Source organism: Pipistrellus kuhlii, unplaced genomic scaffold (genome assembly GCF_014108245.1).
Source record: "Pipistrellus kuhlii isolate mPipKuh1 unplaced genomic scaffold, mPipKuh1.p scaffold_m20_p_6, whole genome shotgun sequence".
Classification (NCBI taxonomy): domain Eukaryota; kingdom Metazoa; phylum Chordata; class Mammalia; order Chiroptera; family Vespertilionidae; genus Pipistrellus; species Pipistrellus kuhlii.
The window spans coordinates 23,237,395-23,257,972 of record NW_023425562.1 but is presented as its reverse complement, the minus strand read 5'-3'; the positions used below and the strand labels follow the sequence as shown (position 1 = coordinate 23,257,972).

The window sequence follows — 20,578 nt, the reverse complement described above, 5'->3', positions numbered from 1 at the left end:
GAAATTTTAAGTTGTTTTTTTTTTAATTGATTTTTAGAGAGAGGAAGGGAGAGGGAGAGAGAAACGTCCATGTGAGAGCAAAACATCAATCGGATGCCTCCTGCACACCCTACTACGAGGATGTAGCTAGAAACACAGGCACATGCCCTGACAGGGGAATTGAACTGGCAACCTTTTGATGCATGGGACAATGCCCAACCAACTGAGCCACATCAGCAAGAGAAATAAGGTATATGTCTACACAAAGGCTTATTCACAAATGTCACTGAAGTTCCATTTTTGATAACCAAAACAGGACACAGCCCAAATGTTCATCAACAGGTGAATGGATAAATTGTGATATAACAATATACTGCAATCAATATTCCTTAAGCAATAATTAAAAAAAAAAAAACTATTATTAAATGCAACATGGATGACTCTCCAAATAACTGTACTAAGTGAAAAAAGCCAGCCCTCCTCAAAAGTACCTATTGTTAATTCCATTTATATAAATTTCCACTTATATAATCTTTAATAACACAAGGCAGATCAGTAATTACCTGAAGATGAGGGTGGGATAGATTACAAAATAATGTAAGGAACTTTTGGAGGTAATAGCTATTCTCATTACTGTAACTGTCGTGATGGACTCACAGGTAGACATATATGTAAAAACTCAAACTGTACAACTTAAACTTATATGATTAGATGTCATTTATACCTAGAAAAAATTGAAAAAAAAGGAAGAAAGCAAACTAGAGTGACAGAAAGCAGATCAGTGGTCGACTGAATACAAAACCCAGAAGGAGACTGAATGCAGATAGGCAATGTTCTGCATCTTGACTGTGGCAGTGGTAACCCACATGTTTACATTTGTCAATTCAAACTGCACACTTAAAATGACTAGATTTTATAGTAAGTGTATCATACCTCAGTAAAGCAGATTTCTAAAAATATAAAAGAGCATATTCAAATGAGGTAACATTTTAAACATTTTTAACCCTTTGCACTCCGCTGTCCCCTCTCAGGGGACATCGGAATTCTAGCATATCACTCGGATGTCCCCTCTCAGGGGAGACTGCAGTTTATTAGTGATTACGGGGAATTGAGTTTCCGTCGCAAAGTAGCGTCGAGTAGCTGGTAGCCAATGTCCAGAATGGTTCGGAGTGCAAAAGGTGAAACACACTCAAAGGAATATATATAGTCACAACATATATAGTCTACCATCTCATTAATCTATGCTACTACTTTTATGTCCTAATTGGTATTTTTATATTCTAACTGGTATTTTTATTTTATATTTTTTTAGTTTTTATATTTTATATTTCTTTTAATGTTAAAAAGAAATCATAAAAGCACTAGAAGAAATACACAAAAAAGCTTTTACACTTATCAACTTAGAAAATTTTATACCATAACATTACTCAGAGATGAGGGTAGAGTAACAGACACTGCCATACATTGCTGGTGGAGTTATTAATTAACAATCTCTATAGGGAGCAAGTTGCAATACCTACAAAATTTTTATTTTCAACTTTTTAATCCTCACCCAAGGACACATTTTTATTGATTTTGAGAGAGGAAAGAAGGGATTTTGAGAAAGGAAGGGGAGAGGAAAGGAGTGGAAGGGAAAAGGAGGGAGAACGAGAGAGGGAGAGAAGAGAGAAAGAGGGAGAAAAACATCATCAGTAGCTCCCCAACCCTTTTACACTACCCCCCACCACACACACACACACACACACACACTCACACCAACTGGGGATTGAGCCTGCAACCTTTAGTGTATAAGATAGATGCTCCAACCAACTGAGCCACCTAACCAGAGCTCTACAAAATTTTTACATTCATACTCTTTAACCTAGCTTCCAGAAACTATTTACTTTTTAACCAAACATGGGAACAAAGAAATATATATAAGGATATTAACTTATAGCTTTGTTTGCAATAATATGGTACTGAATAAATTATATACTGTGTAACAATTAGAAAAAACTTAGTAGCTATAAAAACAGATATGAGACCTCTCCAAGATGACTTAAACAGTATCCATAGTCCGGCCCTAATGACTGAGTTGGTAGGAGCATCATCTGGTACACAGAGAGGTGGCAGTTCAATTCCAGGCGGGACACATACCTAGGTTGCAGATTCCATTCCCCAACCCTAGTCAGGGGTCATGCAGGAGGCAACTGGTCAATGTTTCTCTTTCACATCCATGTTTCTTTCTTTTTCTCTCTCCCTCCCTCTATAAAAAAATAAAATAAAATAATAATAATAATAATAATAATAATAAAGAGGGAGGGAGGGAGAGAGAATAGGAAAAAAATTAAACTTAAGAGACATAATCTTATGTAAAAAAGATCCTCTAACAGTAGTGAACTTTGGGAAGGGTAACTATAATATAAAGACACGAGTCCTGAGGTGCCAGGAGCCTTACTTTTTTCACAGTGTATATCTTTTTGTACTGCTTTTTACTCTACCATGTTTATGCCTTCTTTTCTTTTTTTCTTTTTTTAATATATTTTATTAATTTTACACAGAGAGGAATTAAGAGAGATAGAGAGTTAGAAACGTCGATGAGAAACACCGACCAGCTGCCTCCTGCACACCCCCCACCGGGGATGTGCCCACAACCAAGGCACATGCCCTTGACCAGAATCGAACCCGGGACCTTTCAGTCCGCAGGCTGACGCTCTATCCACTGAGCCAAACCGGTCTCGGCTATGCCTTCTTTTCAATAAAAAAAAAAAAAAAACATTAATTTATCTTTCTTCACATAACTAAGTACTATAAAATAAAAGATGTGGGAAAGAGATTAGAAGCAGCAATTAATTCCCTGTAGTTCTGTTCCATCTCCTCCGTTAAGTTTTCCTTAACAATTCCAGTTGGAAATGATCTTTTATTCCTCTGAACTTTCAAACCACTTACTTATGTTGCTGCAACAAGTATGTTTTTTCAATTATACTTACTTCTCAACTAGATTATCAGCTCCTGGATAACAAAGGGATTCTAATGCCCACAATTCTTAGTACGATTCCTTGAAGAACAGTGGTAATGAATAAAAACATGTGTCCAGTCCTACAGCAATTGGAAAATACGAATGTATTCTAAGACCTAACATGATTTATCTCCCTCTATGAGGGAGGCATGGCTCTAGGAGCAAATCCTTAGGACTATAATTTTATCTTAATTTCCAGGTAGAAAATTAAATTCAGAGTTGAACTCTAGAAACATTCACCAAGGATTTTGGTGTACCTAAAATGAACATAATTCAAAAAATAATACAGAAATTTAAAAACTTATAAAAAGAATGTCCCTACCATAAAAGAATAGACAATTTGAATCTGCCCTGCCAATCAATAAATACTGTCTCCTATGCGTATGAAGAGACAATTACAATTCATAACAGGCAACAAGAATATTTTCAGTTGTGGTCTGGGAAATTTACTTAAATTAAACAGGATCTGAGCTGGACCTTAATGATCAGACAAGATAACAAGGAGAAGCAGCAGGAAAAAAATCAGCATTATTGAAACAATGGGCAGTAAAAATGGAAAGAGAAAAAAAAAAAAAATACTGTGCTGAATATTAGATGAAGGAATCTGGGTTGTACTCTAAAGATTTTTAAGCAAAAATAAGTCCTCAAATGATGTTAATAATATTAAACCGGCAGAAGTATAGAGTACTAGGGAAAAAATGTATTAATAGGATTCTACAAAAACAAAACCATTTTATTCAATAACATCACTCATTCAGCATTCACTGAATAGTTACATGACCAAGTCTTGAAATGTCTTACTTCCGTGCTGTTGCTAATGATTTCTTTCCATATTAAAATCTTATTCATTTTTCAAAGTCCTGCATCCTGATTACCCAGTCAGAGATAGTCCTTTTCTCCTCTGAATTTCTCCAGAATCTCTAATAAGCAAAACACACTGCCTTATACTGAAGTGATATGGGCACTTGATTGTATACACTTGGAGGTCAAAACCTTTGTAATTCTCACAGTGCCTTACACAGTAAGATCTTAATAAACATTAAGTATGTATATGTATATGGGAGTAGGCAACAGCCAAGCAATAGCAAATTAAAGAGGATTGAAAGCTTATTGGCCCCATGGCTGAGAGAATGGTGGTATGAAGTCAGTTTAAAAAGTCACATGTGGGAGCTATTTTATACTCTCAGAGGAAAAGGTGGGGAAGACTGAAGGTTATTGGTGAAAGTTCCCGATTTCAGGTTTGCCTTATTTGGGATCAATACACCTAAGACTCCACCACTCTAGATATGGCTATGCACTTTGAAAGCAGCTTTCTGAATTCATTTTATTGGTTTCTGAAATGATTTTTAAAAATTCAATATAGTAATAAGTCCTGTCTTATATGAAGAAGATACCACTGATCCTTAAATAGATGCAACCTGTGTGAGGAGTTATTTTTCTCACTGGTGAAGTTAGATTTTCCTAGTTGCAAACAAGTACTTGCTCTGACAGCAAGGAAGTCAACTACCTTGGCTGGGATAAAAGTATGGTCATAAAACACAACCACCAGGCAGGTAAATAAGGAAAGAAATGAGCTTGGATGGAGCAGAGTGTATAGACTAAAGGCACAATTTAGTAAAGAGAACACTGGATAATCCTTAAAACATTTTCAAATAAAGTTGCCAAATTTCAATCTGGAAACAAAATCAAGCTGATACAGCTATTCTACAGAGTGACTTAAATTCAGCAATAATTTCACTGATGACAGCTTTACTGAGAGTAAATAAAATATTACTTCACTTTCTTAAAACAGGAGGAAGATACTGAATACACCTCTCTCTGTGTCTCTGTCTCTCCCTCCTTCCCTCTCTTCCTCCCCCCTCTTTCTTCCCCTCCCTCTCAGACAAACACACACACATTTTTGCAGCTCATAGGATATACTATGGTGAAGTCAGGAACTCAAAGTCATCCTGCCCCCAAACTCATGAATCAGCGCAGCAACCTGCATCTTTACATGATTATCTAATATACTAGGCTTAATCCACTTAATGCTTGACCAATAAAAGATATATAAAAATTCTGCACAACTAATATAAGAAACTTAGGAAGATAGCATATTCCATCCCTTTGTTTTATAAATCTAAAAAAAAAAAAAAACTGATTTGCATAAACCTTACAGTACAAGCCCACAAATCATTCTCAACTCTTCATTTCTTAACTGATAAGTATTCTTTTCAAAATAACAAGTTAACAAATAATACTGTCTAGGTAACAAAGGAGGAAAATATTTAAAGGTTTTCATATGTGGACTTTTATTTTTAAGTTCTGTTTTAAAATCGTTCACGCTGCTCTTTCCACCAATAACAATTAACAATTCTCATTTATAAAAATGTCGGTTTAAGACATTTAGATTATGATAAACAACATTTCCTCTAAAAGTAAAAATAATTTGGCTTTAGATATCACTTAAACAGAAAAGCAAAGAATATTTACTCAAAAAGTCCCCCCACCATCACCTTTTTTTGTTGTGGTTAAAACCCTTTCTTCCCCTCCCGAGGCTTTCTTCTCTTTTGTACTCAAGTTCTCAAATGCATAAGATGGAGGAACAATACCACAATACAACTGCAGGCTTCCTGCCTACTAGTCAGTCATTATTCTTAAGACCTGAGAACTTTCAAAACACTGCTTGGGTTGTTTGAAATTCCTTCTTTCAGACTTTTCCCTCCTTCATGGAACACGTATTTAAAAGAATGACTTCAAAATGTCTTGCTGCACCCTATCAAAACACTCTACCCAAAATAAAAATGCTAGCCTTAGATATGAAAGTGAGAAGTAAATGCCTGAAATCTGGCAAAACCAATCTAAAAGTACAGAACAAAAGGAATATATTTCTGGCCAAGCATAAAATAGTATTTTCTCATATGTATAGTAATCATGTTCCTGAAAATTTTCATATTTATATGGAAGTATCTTAAAGACTATAATTGTACCATTACTTTTTTTTTTTTTTTTAACAATACCATAGAGAGATCTCAAGGTCTCAAACTACATTGAGCTGAATAGAAAGAGCTACATTAATTATTTCTCACAAAAGAAAGTTCACACTAAAATAAAGTACATTTGTTTATTTTAAAAAGTTGTCAGGGCAGAAAAAATTACCAGCAGTAGCCACCTGGAAACCTGGGGAAATTCCCATTTCCTCTGACCACACTTTAATGTGACAGTAGTACTGACCAATAAACTTATTTAGTTGTTAAGATAGACCAATGGAGCTATTCCACTGGAGGGAGAGGGTATATAAACTGCCCAGTCCAGCATGGGTTCTTTCCTTTTTAAAGGCGAAAGCATTTAAAATGAAGGTGAAACACATTGACTCATGAATAACAATTGTTACAATAAATAAATAAATAAATAAATAAATAAATAAATAAAAATTTTCCCACATCTCTAATAAAAACAAAAAGACTAATTTATTAAACAGTATTCAACAAAGCTCAATCCCAGTACAACGAAATAATTTAGCTACTCCCCTGGAGTTTGTTATAATGGGATTTAACCTGTACACTCAACATTCAATTAACCATGAGGCTTATCCTAATTGAGGATTATGCTGACTTCTGCAGTGCTTTCCCCTCCATCCATCTACCACTCCAGCTCAGCTGCCACAGCTACCAAAAGCAAAGCCCCAGGGAACAGTAGATTATCCATTACTATGTGATATCCAGGCCAATATTCCCTTTTCATCATGATGAGAAAGAGGAGGCGTTAAACTCAGGAATCTAGCCAGCCTAGTCTCCAAAAAAGTGAAGCTTCATAACCCTCATGGCCTCTAACCATAACATTTCAGATGAATACCTTCATAGTGAATAGCAGACCAAAAAAAGTTCCCCTCTTTCCTAGAACTTAGCAATAAAAATATATATATTAACAGAAAAGATAGGATACAGAAATCCCTAATGACAAATGGGGCAAAGGACAAACAGAAAAGACTAGTTCATTTGCTCTTAGCATGTTCTTAGAAATAGGTAAAACCTGTGTGCCTGTTAGGTCGATTTCTTTCCTTTGTCTCTAGGCCACCAAGTTTAGTAGTTAGTTAAAATTAACCTTTATTACTGCCCTCTATAAATTGGCCTAGATGGGCAGAACCTACCTAACTGAGTTAATGCTGACAAAGTTGGGAACTGGCAGCATGCAATCTAAAATGATTATGGTATCCAGTTTGTGGATAAACCAGCCTCCAAGACACGGCACATCTTCCCTTTTCTACTCCTGCTGTGTATCTTCTGGCCATTTTCCTCTTCATTTAACTTCTCCCCACCAGAAGGTAAAAAAAGGAAAAGGCCATTGAATTTAAGTCAAACCCATCATTTATTTGTTATGGGGCTGAAAATAAGGTTAGGCTCTGGATAAATTGCATCCTTAAACCAAAATAATCCTCTCCCAGAAACCCTGTCAAAAAACTAAATGGACCAAATGAATTTACCTAGCAAACATTAACAAAGTGAAGAAATAAGTCTCATTACGATAGAGTACCTCCTCTACTGTGAAATGTTCATTTTGTAATCCCTCCACCCCAAAAAGCACTCAGAATAGAAGAAAATGATTACATTTTACTCCAGCCCTCAGTCTCAATGCTGTTCCTCAGGATCTAAACTAAATACAGTCACCCATTTCTTTCACCTGAATTATGGGGGAAAAGAAAAGTTAACATCCATTTCCAACACTAATTTTCTGCTCCCAAAGCTTTCACCACTCAATAATGCATATAGCGAATATTCTTCACTCAAACCAAGCTGGGACAGGTCCTCTCTGGTTTAACCTATGAGAAACTGCAGTACCTCTTCAATCATGGTTAAAAGAGTTAAAAATGATGGTCCCTTTGCTGTGTTGACAAATAACCACTGCAGATATTCATTCCAAACTTGCAACGAATTGAAAGTTTTTAAAAATAGTCCTACATCCTCTGGCCATGGCTTGAAATTATACAGCTTTTAAAAATATAAAAAAATAAAAAACCTAAAGCCATTTATTTTAATACCAATTATGAGCAGGATTAATAATAGGTGTGGTGTTTTGGGGTTTGTTTTCTTTCTTTTTTTTTTTTATCTTACCCTATTGTCAAAACAAAAATAATTTCTTAAATCATTTTTAAGAGACTTCTCAAAAACAAAGTAGTCTTGCCCTAGCCCAGTGGTTGGCAAATTGCAGCTTGCAAGCCACATGCGCCTCGTGAGCCGAGGTTTGCCCTCAGTTGGCTAATGAGTGTGCTGATCATTGCCCTCGCCGGTTTGGCTCAGTGGATAGAGCTGGCGAACTGAAAGGTTGTGAGCTCAACCCTCAGTGGGGGGTTTGCAGGAGGCAGCCTATCAATGATTCTCTCTCATCACTGATGTTTCTATCTCTCTCCCTCTTCCTTCCGTTCTGAAATCAATAAATGTATGTTTAAAAAAAGTAGTCTTCTAGTTAAAAAGTACTATTCTAAAATCATATTGCTAATGCACAAAAGACTGAGGGGGGGGGAATATATATATATATATATATACACACACATACATATACACACACACTAGTGGCCTGGTGCACGAAATTCATGCCCAGGCTGGGGGGTGTCCCTTAGCAGGGCCTGCACCCTTTCCAATCTGGGACCCCTTGGGGGATGTCCGAATGCAGGCTTAGGCCCAACCCCACAGGACATTCGGACATCCCTCTCGCAATCCGGGACCACTGACTCCTTACCACTTACCTGCCTGCCTGATCACCCCTAACCACTCTGCCTGCTGGCCGGCTTGCCCCCAACTGCCCCCTTGCCAGCCTGATCACCACCAATTGCCATCCCCTGTTGGCCTGCTTACCCCCAACTGGCCCCCCTGCCAACCTTCTTGTCCCCAATTGCCCTCCCCTGCTGGACTGATCATCCCCAACTGCCCTGCCCTCCTGGCCTGATCGCCCCTAACCACCTCTGCCTCAGCCCTGCTACCATGACTTTGTCTGGAAAAACGTCCAGAAGGTCTCCCAGTCTAATTAGCATATTACCCTTTTATTAGTATAGATAGATAAAAAATGTATCTTTATTATCTTGCTGACATAGTATGGAAATTTATTTAAAATGATCAGTCAAGAAGACATTAGTAACCATTTCAAGAACTATTTTTAATTTACATGTCACCTAGAAAAGGGGTATAAGGTTCAACAGTAAGTACACTCACTCCTTACTGAATGAATTCTAACTTATCTGCATAGATTTATAGGTGATTTATAGAAATAATTCTTCTACAGAGGGGAAAATGCACAATACCCTCGCTTTCAAAATATAATAAAATTATTTAATATAGTCCTTAATAGTCTTTAAACTCTAATATCACTGAAATTTTTTTAATATATTTTATTGATTTTTTACAGAGAGGAAGAGAGAGGGATAGAGAGCTAGAAACATCGATGAGAGAGAATCATTGATCAGCTGCCTCTTGCACACTCCCTACTGGGAATGTGCTCGCAACCAAGGTACATGCCCTTGACCAGAATCGAACCTAGGACCCCTTCAGTCCGCAGGCTGATGCTCCATCTAATGAGCCAAACCAGTTTCGGCTCACTGAAATTTCTTAATGAGTTGTTAGTGTCGGTAAATTCTAAAACATAAAAACATAAATCCTGTTAATTATGCTGAAATTGTTCTGAATGTTCCAAGCCTCTATAGTTAAGAAATATTTTATGGCAGAAACATTTCCTATAACTGCTCTAGGAACATTACATCTTCCCACTTAGGCCACAATCCTCACATCCAAAATGTACTTCTATATGCCAGAAGCTGGCATATGCTTTTTTTAAAAACTGATTGAACAATTAAGTCATTTCTATCAATACATAAAATAGTCCTATAACTTAGGATCGCAGGCAATCTAGATTGCTGCTCATTTAAATGCAGAACCTGAAGCAACCTCCAGTGACAGGAGCTATAGTGTTCAATATCATTTTACATGTTCGAGAGGCATCGTCTTACATACAAACAATGAACCCAGCAGGCTTTTTCATCCTCACGCCAGGGAGATTGTTATTTCTTTAAGGGTGTCAGTAGATAAGGCAACATAAACACTAGGTCCTAATAGCTATCAGCATTTTTTTTTTTAACGGTAAAAAGAACACAGCATTCCCACCCATTTTCCTTTCCTTCTGCTCATTTTATTCCCCTGCTTTTTGGTATTCAACAGGGGTGTGTTTCTAATGAAAACCTTAAAATGATTATCCCAAAAGCCAAGGATATTCTAAAAACCAGTAAGTGATTGCCTCCGGGGAGAGGAGGAGGGACATAGAGTAGGAGAGACTCGTTTCTCAATGTGTTGTGCCTTTGGGTATCACACCTGATGTAACCTATTCTAAATAAACAAGCAATCATCAGAACCAGCAGTTCCAAACTTAAGGCTTTCCACTTCACATTTTCGTTGATGCGGCGGCATTCGCTGGAGACCTGTGATCCCCCCCCCCCCCCCCCCCCCATTATCCTCTCAACAACCTGCTGCAACACACAGGGAAGCCTTCGCGCAGCCGGGGACCAGGTGGAGGCCGGGCATTTCACACCAAGTAGATGCAGCAGCCTCACTCCACACTCCTGCCCCTCTCACCCGTCTCCTCCTCCAGCTCCAGCCAGAGCCACTGCAGCCAGCCAGCGGGTCCTCGCCTTCCTGTTTCTTTACGGTGCAGGCGCTTAATAACAAAAACAGCGTTGACTTTGAAGCGCGGCTCCAAAACTGCAGAAAGGAAGTCTTCACATGGGGGAGTGGGGGGACGACACGGGGGCGGTACGGAAGAAAGTTCTGACTTCCAGAGAATCGCAGACCTTCCGTGTCATTCCTTTTGGGAATCCCGGACTCGCAGCGAACTGACACCGGGAGGAAGACGATGCTCTCTGCCTCTGACAAGTGCTCCGCTGGTTAACTTTCCACCCCGAGTGCCCTCAAGCTGCCTGGGGAGCAACTACGCCTTCCAGCGACTCGTGGTGGGTTTTTTTTTTTTTTTTGTCTTATTTTTTTTTTAAAAGACATGCGCAAGACGAACAGTTTATTTAAATCCCTACGAACTGCATCCATGTCCATAAGAAGGGACAAGGAGGAGGTAGGGGGGTGGTGATTGATCATCAAGACAGCCGAACCCGAAATGGACCCACCAACTTCCCACTAGCCATTCCCCAGCCTTCACACCAGAGGCAGGGAAAGCAAAACGCCTTTTCACTGAGAGAAAACTGCGAGAGCCTACCTACTACCCGCGCCCAAAATGGAAATTCCGCAGACAATTCGTGTAAAATATTAAAAAAAAAACACACACACAAAAAAAACGCCGGGGTGCAGGCGTCCGCACGGCCACCAAGCGCGGCCCCTTCCCCGGCGCGGCCGGGAGGCGGGGTGGGGGGTCAGCGAGGTCTGCGCGGCGCCCGCCCCCTCGCTCCCCCGAAGGGGCCGCGGCGGCGGGGAGAGGGGGCGCGGGCTGCTCCCGAAGCCGCCCTCCGGGGCTGGGGGGGAAGGAGGAGGATAAAACTTTAAGGACAGGAGGGGTAGGGAAAGGGGGCCCCGCGGTTCCCACCACCCCCCCGCAAACTCCTCGGGGCGACCCCTCCCTGCGGGGACACCCCCTCGGACCCCCAAGCCGGGTGCCGCCCAGCTCGGACTTCCCTCCTCCGGCTGCTCCCGGGCTGCGGGGGAAGTGGCGCGGCCCCAACACCCCAAAACTCTCTCTCAGAGCGGTCCCCCACCCCCCGGCTCGGCGCGCCCCTCAGCGCCTCCGGGAGCCCCAGCCGCCGGCTCGCGCAGCAGCCCCGGGGACTCGCCCTCTTCCCTTCGCCTTGCCCCCTCCAAGCCCCTCGCCCGCTGCTGCCCTTCCTTTATCTCCACTCACCGCCAGCCGCCATTTTCCTCGCAGCTCAGCTTTAAATCGGAAACTCGCTGCTCAGCCCGCAGCCGCCACAGCCGCCGCCGCCGCTCCTCCGCCGCCGCCACCACCGACTCAGCCGCCGCGGCTGCCGCCGTCGCTGTGGTAGAGCTGAGGAGCCAGCGGCTTGGAACCTCGGCGCGGGGGCCGCCGGGATATGTAGTCCCGGGGCCACGCCCAGCACTACCGGTCCCAGGGGGCCTTGCGCGGCCTGGGCTCCCGGCGCCCCTGCCCGCGGCTTCCGCGGCGCGAGGGCGTGGCCGCGCGGACCCTCGGCAGGCTTTCGCTCGCTTACTGCCGGGGAGCCGCGGCGGCGGGGTCGGGAGAAATGGAATGCAACCCTGCCCTTCCCTTAATTTTTTCATCCTTACTTTCGTTCAGTAATATATGATATTTCTGGAGCATTTATTGTGTGCAAGCACTGATCCTGAAAACGAGCATCCGTTAGGGACCACGGTTACCCTCATTGTTCAGAGGAGCAAACCGAGACTCCTGATCAGAAGCCACGAAGCTGTTCAATAAATGCTAAAGTTGCTGGGTGATAGCTTGTTGGACTATATAGGGTATTTACTATATAATTCAGTCCCGGAGTATCATGCCACGGAGTACTTCTCAGTTACAGCAGGGAACAGCTTGCTTTACTGTGGAGAGATCCTGTTAATTCAGACACCACCTGAACCCAGCGGGCAATCACCATCACTTACCGTCACCAACAATGGATCAAACTGACATTCTGTGTCTCCTGATATGATGCAATGGGGAAGGCGTAATGCCACCCTGTAGTATTCTTGTCACACACACACACACACACAAAGCTAAACTGAACCTAACTATGAAAAAAACAATCAGACAAATCCAGAACGTGGCACATGCTGCAAAACACCCATGAAAGAGATGGAAACCAAATGCAATATGAGAGCCTTGTCTGGATCCAGGTTTGGGAGCTTTTTATATAAAAAAGGACTTTGGGGGGATTTTAATGTGGACTATATATTAGAGAATAACATTGAATCAATATTAAATGTCTTGAGTCTGAATAGAATAAATAAATAACCACTTACTAGCTCCACCACTATCATTTCCCACCTGGGCTATTGGCAGTAGCTTCCTCGCTGCTCCCTGCTTCCTTCCATGCCCCGTTTACCTCCTGGAGTCTATTCTCAACATAGCAATCGGAAGAACCTTGGTAAAAACCAAGTCACTTAATGTCTCTCCTCCAAAACCTTTGCAATTAAGCCCCACCCAACCTCTCTCTCCCCACCCCTTCCCTTTCTAAGCTCATCACCCACTCGTGTCCACTCACGACCTGTGAGTGACTCTTTGGGGTCCCTCCCACATGCCTAGCCCTCTGGCTTCAGATTTTTTTTTCCCCCCCAGAAAATCCGAGCCTCTCACTTCCTCATTTCCCCGTGGTCATTGTCCAAAAGTCACATCTTCGGGAGGCCTTCCCTAATTTCTCCTATATCAAGTTCCCACCCACTCCAACTCCAATCCCAGCTTTTCCTGGTCCCCTTCCTTGTTTCATTTCTCTTCATAGCACTTTTTAACATTGAAAACACCGTATATTTTTGTTTACGATATTAATTATCTCTTTTTTTCTCACTGGAATGAAAGCTTCATGAAGGTGAGATTTTGTCTCTTCTGTTCTCACACGTGTTTGCACCCACTACAGAGCTTAGTAATTGTCCAGCTCCCTGTCTAGACTATAAGCTCCAGGGCGATGGGGGGGAGGGGGGCAGGGAATTTGTTTAGTGTCCTGCAGTGTCTCCAGCACCTATAGATGAGTGTCTAGCCTATTAGAGGCACTTCATAAATATCTGTGGGAAAAAAGAAAGGAGAAAAAAGAGAAGGAAAGAAGAAAGGAAATCCATTTATTAATTCTATTAATTTGTACATAAGTTCACATAAAATGTAACTGATGTTAATAATAAATAAATACATACATATATACATACATTGACAAGTCACTGGAGACCCAAGGACAGACCTCTAATGCAAGGGGTGTCAGAGAAGGCTTCCAGGAGGAAGCAACTTCTGTGCTGGCTTTGGCAGTGTTTTCATAGAATCTGCACATTATCCCAAACTGAAGGACATCTGGGAAACACTACTCTGGACTTAAAACCCAAGCCTGATGAGTGACACTGCCTACTAAATAGTCTGTGAAGATGCCTGCTTTCATTCCTTCTTTGCTGTTTGCATGAGCCACTCCTCCTCCATCAACGGGTAAATTTTATTTCCTCTCCCTTGAACTGGGATTAATCTGTGACTGTTTAACCAATGGAAAGGGTGAAGTTATATGATGGGACTTTCTAGCCACTTTCTTCCTCTGGAACCCAGCTGCCATGCTGGTGAAATACGGGGTCATATGGAGAGGCAATGTGGAGTAAAATTAAGGCACTCCAGTGGAGAGCCCCAGCTAAGACCCCAGGAAAAGGCCAGTAACTCCCAGCCTTCTTGAACACTCCAATGAGTCCATCTTCTTGCACATTCCAGTCCCTAGAGGCCTCAAGTGACTGCAACCTCCACCAACAAGATCTGGAACTGTGAGTATCCCACGTCCAGAGTGGTTCAGGGTTCGGGTTAGGGCTCTGGAGGAGGCCGCATGCAAATGAAAGAGAAGACAAGAAGACACTAATTTGGGAATTGGGGGCCAGGCTGAAGCCCAAGGAATGACTCCGCTTTGCTCTGGCCTTGCCATCCTTTTTTATTCAGGTTTGAGATACGTACACCCATAGCCCTTAGGCAGGCAATTCCAGTAATAGCTCGGTGATAGCATATCAGCAAGGATTTACATAAGACTAAAAGGTGGAAGTTGCTTCAGCTATCTTTGTCTCAGCTAGACAGGGGTGTCCAGCCTTCCTGGTTCCTTGTCCACACCTCTCTGCTAATGAAGACTGTGGGCCGCTTCCGCATGGAATGAAAAACCACCCACTGGGCCCCACCAACCTACCATAGCATGAGATATAGTGAAATGGTTGTTCTTTAACCCACTATGTTTTTAATGGTGTGTTACACAGCAATTGATAACTGAAACACTCTGCAAAATTGTGGACTTTCGTTAAACTATGTTTGAGAACTTTCAACAGATAAGGAGAGTAGTCAAATTTTAAAATTGCCTCAATAAACTGGCTTGGCCTTGGAGACACTCTGTGAGGATGGGATTAGAAAGTCACCTAGCTACAACTCTCCAAAAATAAAGGAATTCTATCTACAACATCTACTTCATGCTCCCAGGATGACTACTCACTTCTTCAAGGGTTCTTGGGTTGCAAGCAACAATAGTCTCTAGAATGTACTAAAATTATATGTAGGAACTAATTTATAATCAAAGGGAAAACTGGAGAACCAGATCCAGAGATGTCAGAATTTAGAAGAAAAGAATTTCTTGAATATTTTATCTGGGACCAGCAGTAACTCTAGAGAAGATCAATCACATTAATTCTATCTTCTAATCACTCTATCTCAAGATTGAAATTTAAAAAAAAAGGAAATTGCCCAAATGGTTTTGTTTGGGTCACATGTTGTATATGCAAGTAACAGGTTACCAGACCAATAATGCTAACTAACCAATGTACCTACAATTTAAATTTACTCTCAAATAATTCAGGTGTGTGGGGGGGGGGGGGGAGATACAGGTGCATGTAAGCAAATGTGGCAAACTTTTATCAATTAGTAAATCTAGGTTCAGGGTACACAGATGTTTCCTGCATTATTCTCACAAGTTTTCTCGTGGATCTTTTATCTCTCCATTTGACATTTGAGCAAATGGAGGCATTGAACAAATAACTGGCCCAAGCGTCTATGATTGCTACAGTCAGGATATAAACCCAGACTCACACGCTCATATTCTTAACCATTATGCTTTCCTGCCTCTCCACAGACACAGACATTAGTGTGTTCATCAAAAACCTGCTGCTCCACCATCGTCAGTCTCTTGGTTTTCTGTCCTTAGTTTATAGCTTCATGGATGCAAGATGGCTGCCACAGCTGAAGCATCACATTCGAGTCCACATGCAGGAAGCAGAAGAGTGATTAGGTGTCAAGAAAGACACTGTAGCCGAGACCGGTTTGGCTCAGTGGATAGAGCGTCGGCCTTTGGAATGAAAGGTCCCAGGTTCGATTCTGGTCAGGGGCATGTACTTTGGTTGCGGACATATCCCCAGTAGGGGGTGTGCAAGAGGCAGCTGATCGATGATTCTCTCTCATCGATGTTTCTAACTCTCTATCCCTCTCTCTTCCTCTCTGTAAAAAATCAATAAAATATATTTTTTTAAAGAAAGAAAGAAAGACACTGTATCTCTCCCTTTTTTTTTTTAAAGATGTAAAACTGTTTCCCAAAATTTTCTCCTTTCCCCTTACTGCCTCTCATCGCCAAAGCAAATGTCCCCTCACTTCCCATAGGAGTGCAAATATTGTCTACAACGTTGCCCCTAGCTGCAAGGGAATCTGGGAACCCAAGCATTTACCATCTCAGCCACCAGTGGATGAGTGAATGCTTCTCAGTAGTCTGGTCCAGCCCAGTGGCTCTGCATCTGTCCCTGCACCTCTCACAGTCCCCTGCATCCTTCGCTCTCTTAGGATATACAGTATCGTGGTTAAGAGTGTGGGCTTTGGCACTTACTGCCTGACCTGCTCAGCTGGTTCTGCTACTTCTAACTGCGTACTAATGGCTGGTGACTTAAACTTTCTGTGCCTCTGTTTCCAAAAGTGGGAACCACAATAGACGTAACTATTTCACAGGGCTACTGTATAATGAGGATTAAGTAAAACAATACTGAAAGCTCTAAGCACGATGTCAATCACAAAGTACACCTTCCATAAATGTTCATAATGATTATGTATGGCAGTTTTGAACTTGGAGTTTGCAGGGATTAATATCCAAAGGTTAGTAGCCATTTCCTCCTATTCCCTCCATTTTGCCTCATTATAGTTATTACAGGCTGAAATTTCCCTGCAAGTGAAAATAGGTTGCTCCGGGGACCTAAACCCTGCACCTGGCTCAAACGCTGTTCCCAAATACCTAATCTGAAAATGAGCTGGCACCGGTCTGGGCTCCACCCCCAAGCTGTACTCTGAACTATCCCATTCCCTGAGTAGGACACACAGCTGACAGGGCGTCACACACACTCGCAGACAAGAAGAGATTCCAAACCAAATGAATGCTGTATTTATTGCTTTGCTTAAAAGGGGGAGACGCCTCTGCAAAGAATCACATTTGAGGCAAATGTCGGGCAGTGAAAAGCAACCTGAGCCTTTCCACCCGGAGTAGCCGTGTTCATGCCTCTTGCTTGAAACCTAGATCAGGATTTGGCAACCTGTGATTTTGGTGCCAGAGGTGGCACGGGAGCCAGCTGGAATTGGCGCTGGGGCTGGCTGCAACAGACTTGCCCTTCCCTACAGCCTGCAAATAACTCTCCACAGTTGGAAGAATTTTAAGCCCAGTCACTTGCTTCTTTTCTTCCTGAGACTTACTTATTAAATGCATTTGCTTTGGGGAAAAATAATTTGCTACCAAAAGCTTCAAAAAAGAACCCATCGCAGAAGGCTAAAAAAAGCTTTTTAAGGTGTTGGCAAGGATGAGGAGAAATGGAACTCTCATACATTGCTGGTAGGACTGTAAAAAGGTGCAGCCATTTTGGAAAATAGACTGGCAGTTCTTCAAGATGTTAAACATAGAGCTGCCATATGACCCAGCAATTTCATTCCTAGGTATATACCCAAGAGAATTTAGGACATATGTCAAAACAAAAGCCTGCTCAGAAATGTTCACAGAGACATTCTTCATAATATACAAAAAGTGGAAACAACCCAAATGACCATCAACTGATGAATGATTAAATAAATGTGGTCTGGTCATACAACAGAATATTATTATGCAATAAAAAAGAGTGAAGAACTGATACATGCCATAACATGGGTGAACCTTTAAAGTATCAGGCAAATCAGGCTGGCCTGTGTTGTTCAGTGGTTGAGTGTCGACCCATGAACCAGGTTCAATTCCTGGGCAGGGCACATGCCTGCATTGTGGGCTCAATCACCAATGAGGGGCAAGCAGGAGGCAGCCAATCAATGATTCTCTCTCTCTCTCTCTTTCTCTCTCTCTCTCTCCTTCTCTTCTTCTCTCTTACTTTCTCTTTCTGAAATAAAAAATTTAAAAATCAATAAAACATATCCTCAGATGAGGATTTAAAAATAAAAAAAAATCAGGCTAAGGGCATGTGTCAAACACAAGGCCCGCGGGCCAAATCCGTCCCGCCAGACCTTGCAATGTGGCCCGCACCGCGCTGTCATCACTGCACTCCGCTGCGTTTCCATCACAATGACAGTTTATGACTGTTCAGTGAACCATTCGGCCCGCAATTTAGGCTGGATTTTAGATTTTGGCCCCTTCTCTGATTGAGTTCGACACCCCTAGGCTAAGCAAAAGAAGCCAGTTACATATTATATAATTCCATTCAGCTTGGCCGGTGTGGCTCAGCAATTGAGCATCGACCCAGAAACCAAGAGGTCACAGGTTCAATTCCCAGTCGGGGCACATGCCCAGGTTTCAGACTCCATCTTCAGTAGGGGGCATGCAGAAGACTGCTGATCAAAGATGTTTCTGTCTCATCAATGTTTCTATCTCTCTACCCTTCTCCCTTATCTCTCTCTAAAAATCAATAAAACATTTTTTAAAACTATCCTGAAATTAGTGATAATGGTTATGCTAAAAAAAAAAAAAAAAAAAAAAAAAAAAAAGCACTGATGTGTACACTTCAAAAGGATGAATTTCATGGTTTGTGAGTCATATCTCACTAAAGCTGTTGTGTTTTTTTTTTTTTAAGTTCCTACTGTGGTTAATGCAAATGTGAAATTATAATTTTCATATCTTGTTCAGAGATATGAAAAGGAAAAATTAAAAAATAATGGAAGAAATTTAAAAGGTGGTGTGTGTTGTTTTTTTTTAAGTAAACAGTGGAAAGTAACTTGCTCCCCACTGTTATTCCCTAATCCTCCTGTTTCCGGGGACAACACTATCATTATTTTCTTACTTGTAACCCAGGGATTGTCTTTTTTTTGTTTAATCCTCACCCAAGGATATTTTTCCATTGGTTTTTAGAGAGAGTGGAAGAGAAAGGGAAAGAAAGAAATATCAGTGTGAGAGCAGCATAATGATCGGTTGCCTCCTGCACGCGCCCTGACCAGGGCACCGGCTGGGGAGGAGGCTGCAACCGAGATACGTGTCCTTGGCCAGAATCAAACCTGGACCCTCAGTCCGCAGGCCAACATTCTATCCACTGAGCCAAACCAGCGAGGGCCCAGGAGGATATTTTATGCCTACACAACCTTATTTGTGTGCTGCTTCTTATACAGAGAGCATACCATCCACAATGTTTGCCCCTGGTTTCAACACTTATTTATGGATCATGGAAATTATTCCATAAGGACCTTGGGATAAAGTTCATAGAAAGCTGTCCTGCTGCTGAAACCGGTTTGGCTCAGTGGATAGAGCGTCGGCCTATGGACTGAAAGGTCCCAGGTTCGATTCCGGTCAAGGGCGTGTACCTTGGTTGCAGGCACATCCCCGGTGGGGGGTGTGCAAGAGGTGGCTGATTGGTGTTTCTAGCTTTCTTTTTTTTTTTTTTTTTCTTTTTTTTAAATATATATTTTATTAATTTTTTACAGAGAGGAGGAGAGAGGGATAGAGAGTTAGAAACATCGATGAGAGAGAATCATCGATCAGCTGCCTCTTGCACACCCCCTACTGGGGATGTGCCTGCAACCAAGGTACATGCCCTTGACCGGAATCGAACCCGGGGACCTTTCAGTCCACAGGCCGACGCTCTATCCACTGAGCCAAACCGGTTTTGGCTGTTTCTAGCTTTCTATCCCTCTCTCTTCCTCTCTGTAAAAACTCAATAAAATATATTTTTTTTTTTAAAGAAAGAAAGCTGTCCTGCTTTTTCAAACAACTGTCGGTGGATGTTATTAGACACACGCGCTGTTTCCTATCTTTACTTTTACAGTGCATTTCCTTGTACCTCTCTCTAAAAAGCAAGGCGTTAGCAGGTACGAGTAATCACAAATTATCAAGCAGAAAGTAGAGATCTCTTGAATGAACTCTTCCTAAATGAGCTCAGTGATGTCAAGCCGAGGCTCTCCCCATCACTAGCAGAGGGATCGGACTAGAGGGGGCCAAAGGGAGGAGACAAAATCATTGTTTAAGGGTGACCGTGTTTGGGATCAAGGCAGCTCGGTGTCTCAAAATGGAAGAATCTCCAAGGCTGGATGGAGCATTTTGGTTCCAACGTGAAAGGACATCCTTGAAGATGGCCAAATCAGGCGTCTCCAAAAGGTAATCCTGGAGTTGGATTCATGAGACAATGCTGTTTTCCAGCATGTCAATACAAGTTGTGGTCTAGAAATTAACGCCATGGAATTTCCCCACTCTTTCTAATATCTTTCTATTGATCTTTAGAGAGAGAGGAAAGGAAAAGGAGAGAGAAGCATCCATGTGAGAGCACATCGATTGGCTGCCTCCTGCATGCTCCCTACCAGGATCAAGCCCACAACCCAAGAATGTGCCCTAACTGGGAGTCGAACCAGCAGCCCTTGGGTGCAAAGGACAAAGCCCAACCAACTGAGCCACATCAGTAAGGCTGCCAATTTAAACAAAAAAAACCAAAAAACCTGTAATGGAATTTTACCAGATAGCCGAGTGGATCT

General features: G+C 41.9%; 1 protein-coding gene across 6 annotated transcripts in view; it reads right to left on the bottom strand.

Moving 5' to 3' along the window:
• NCOA3 (nuclear receptor coactivator 3) overlaps positions 1-11,999 on the bottom strand; it is a 94,116-nt gene extending 82,117 nt beyond the window's left edge. For 5 of the 6 annotated variants that reach the window (XR_004984556.2, XM_036419666.2, XM_036419668.2 and 2 more), the window contains exon 1: positions 11,840-11,999. The gene's annotated coding sequence lies outside the window, so the exon portion shown is untranslated. The remainder of the gene's footprint in view (positions 1-11,839) is intronic. The other variant, XM_036419667.2, reaches the window with a different exon arrangement.
• Between the last annotated feature and the right edge of the window lie 8,579 nt (positions 12,000-20,578).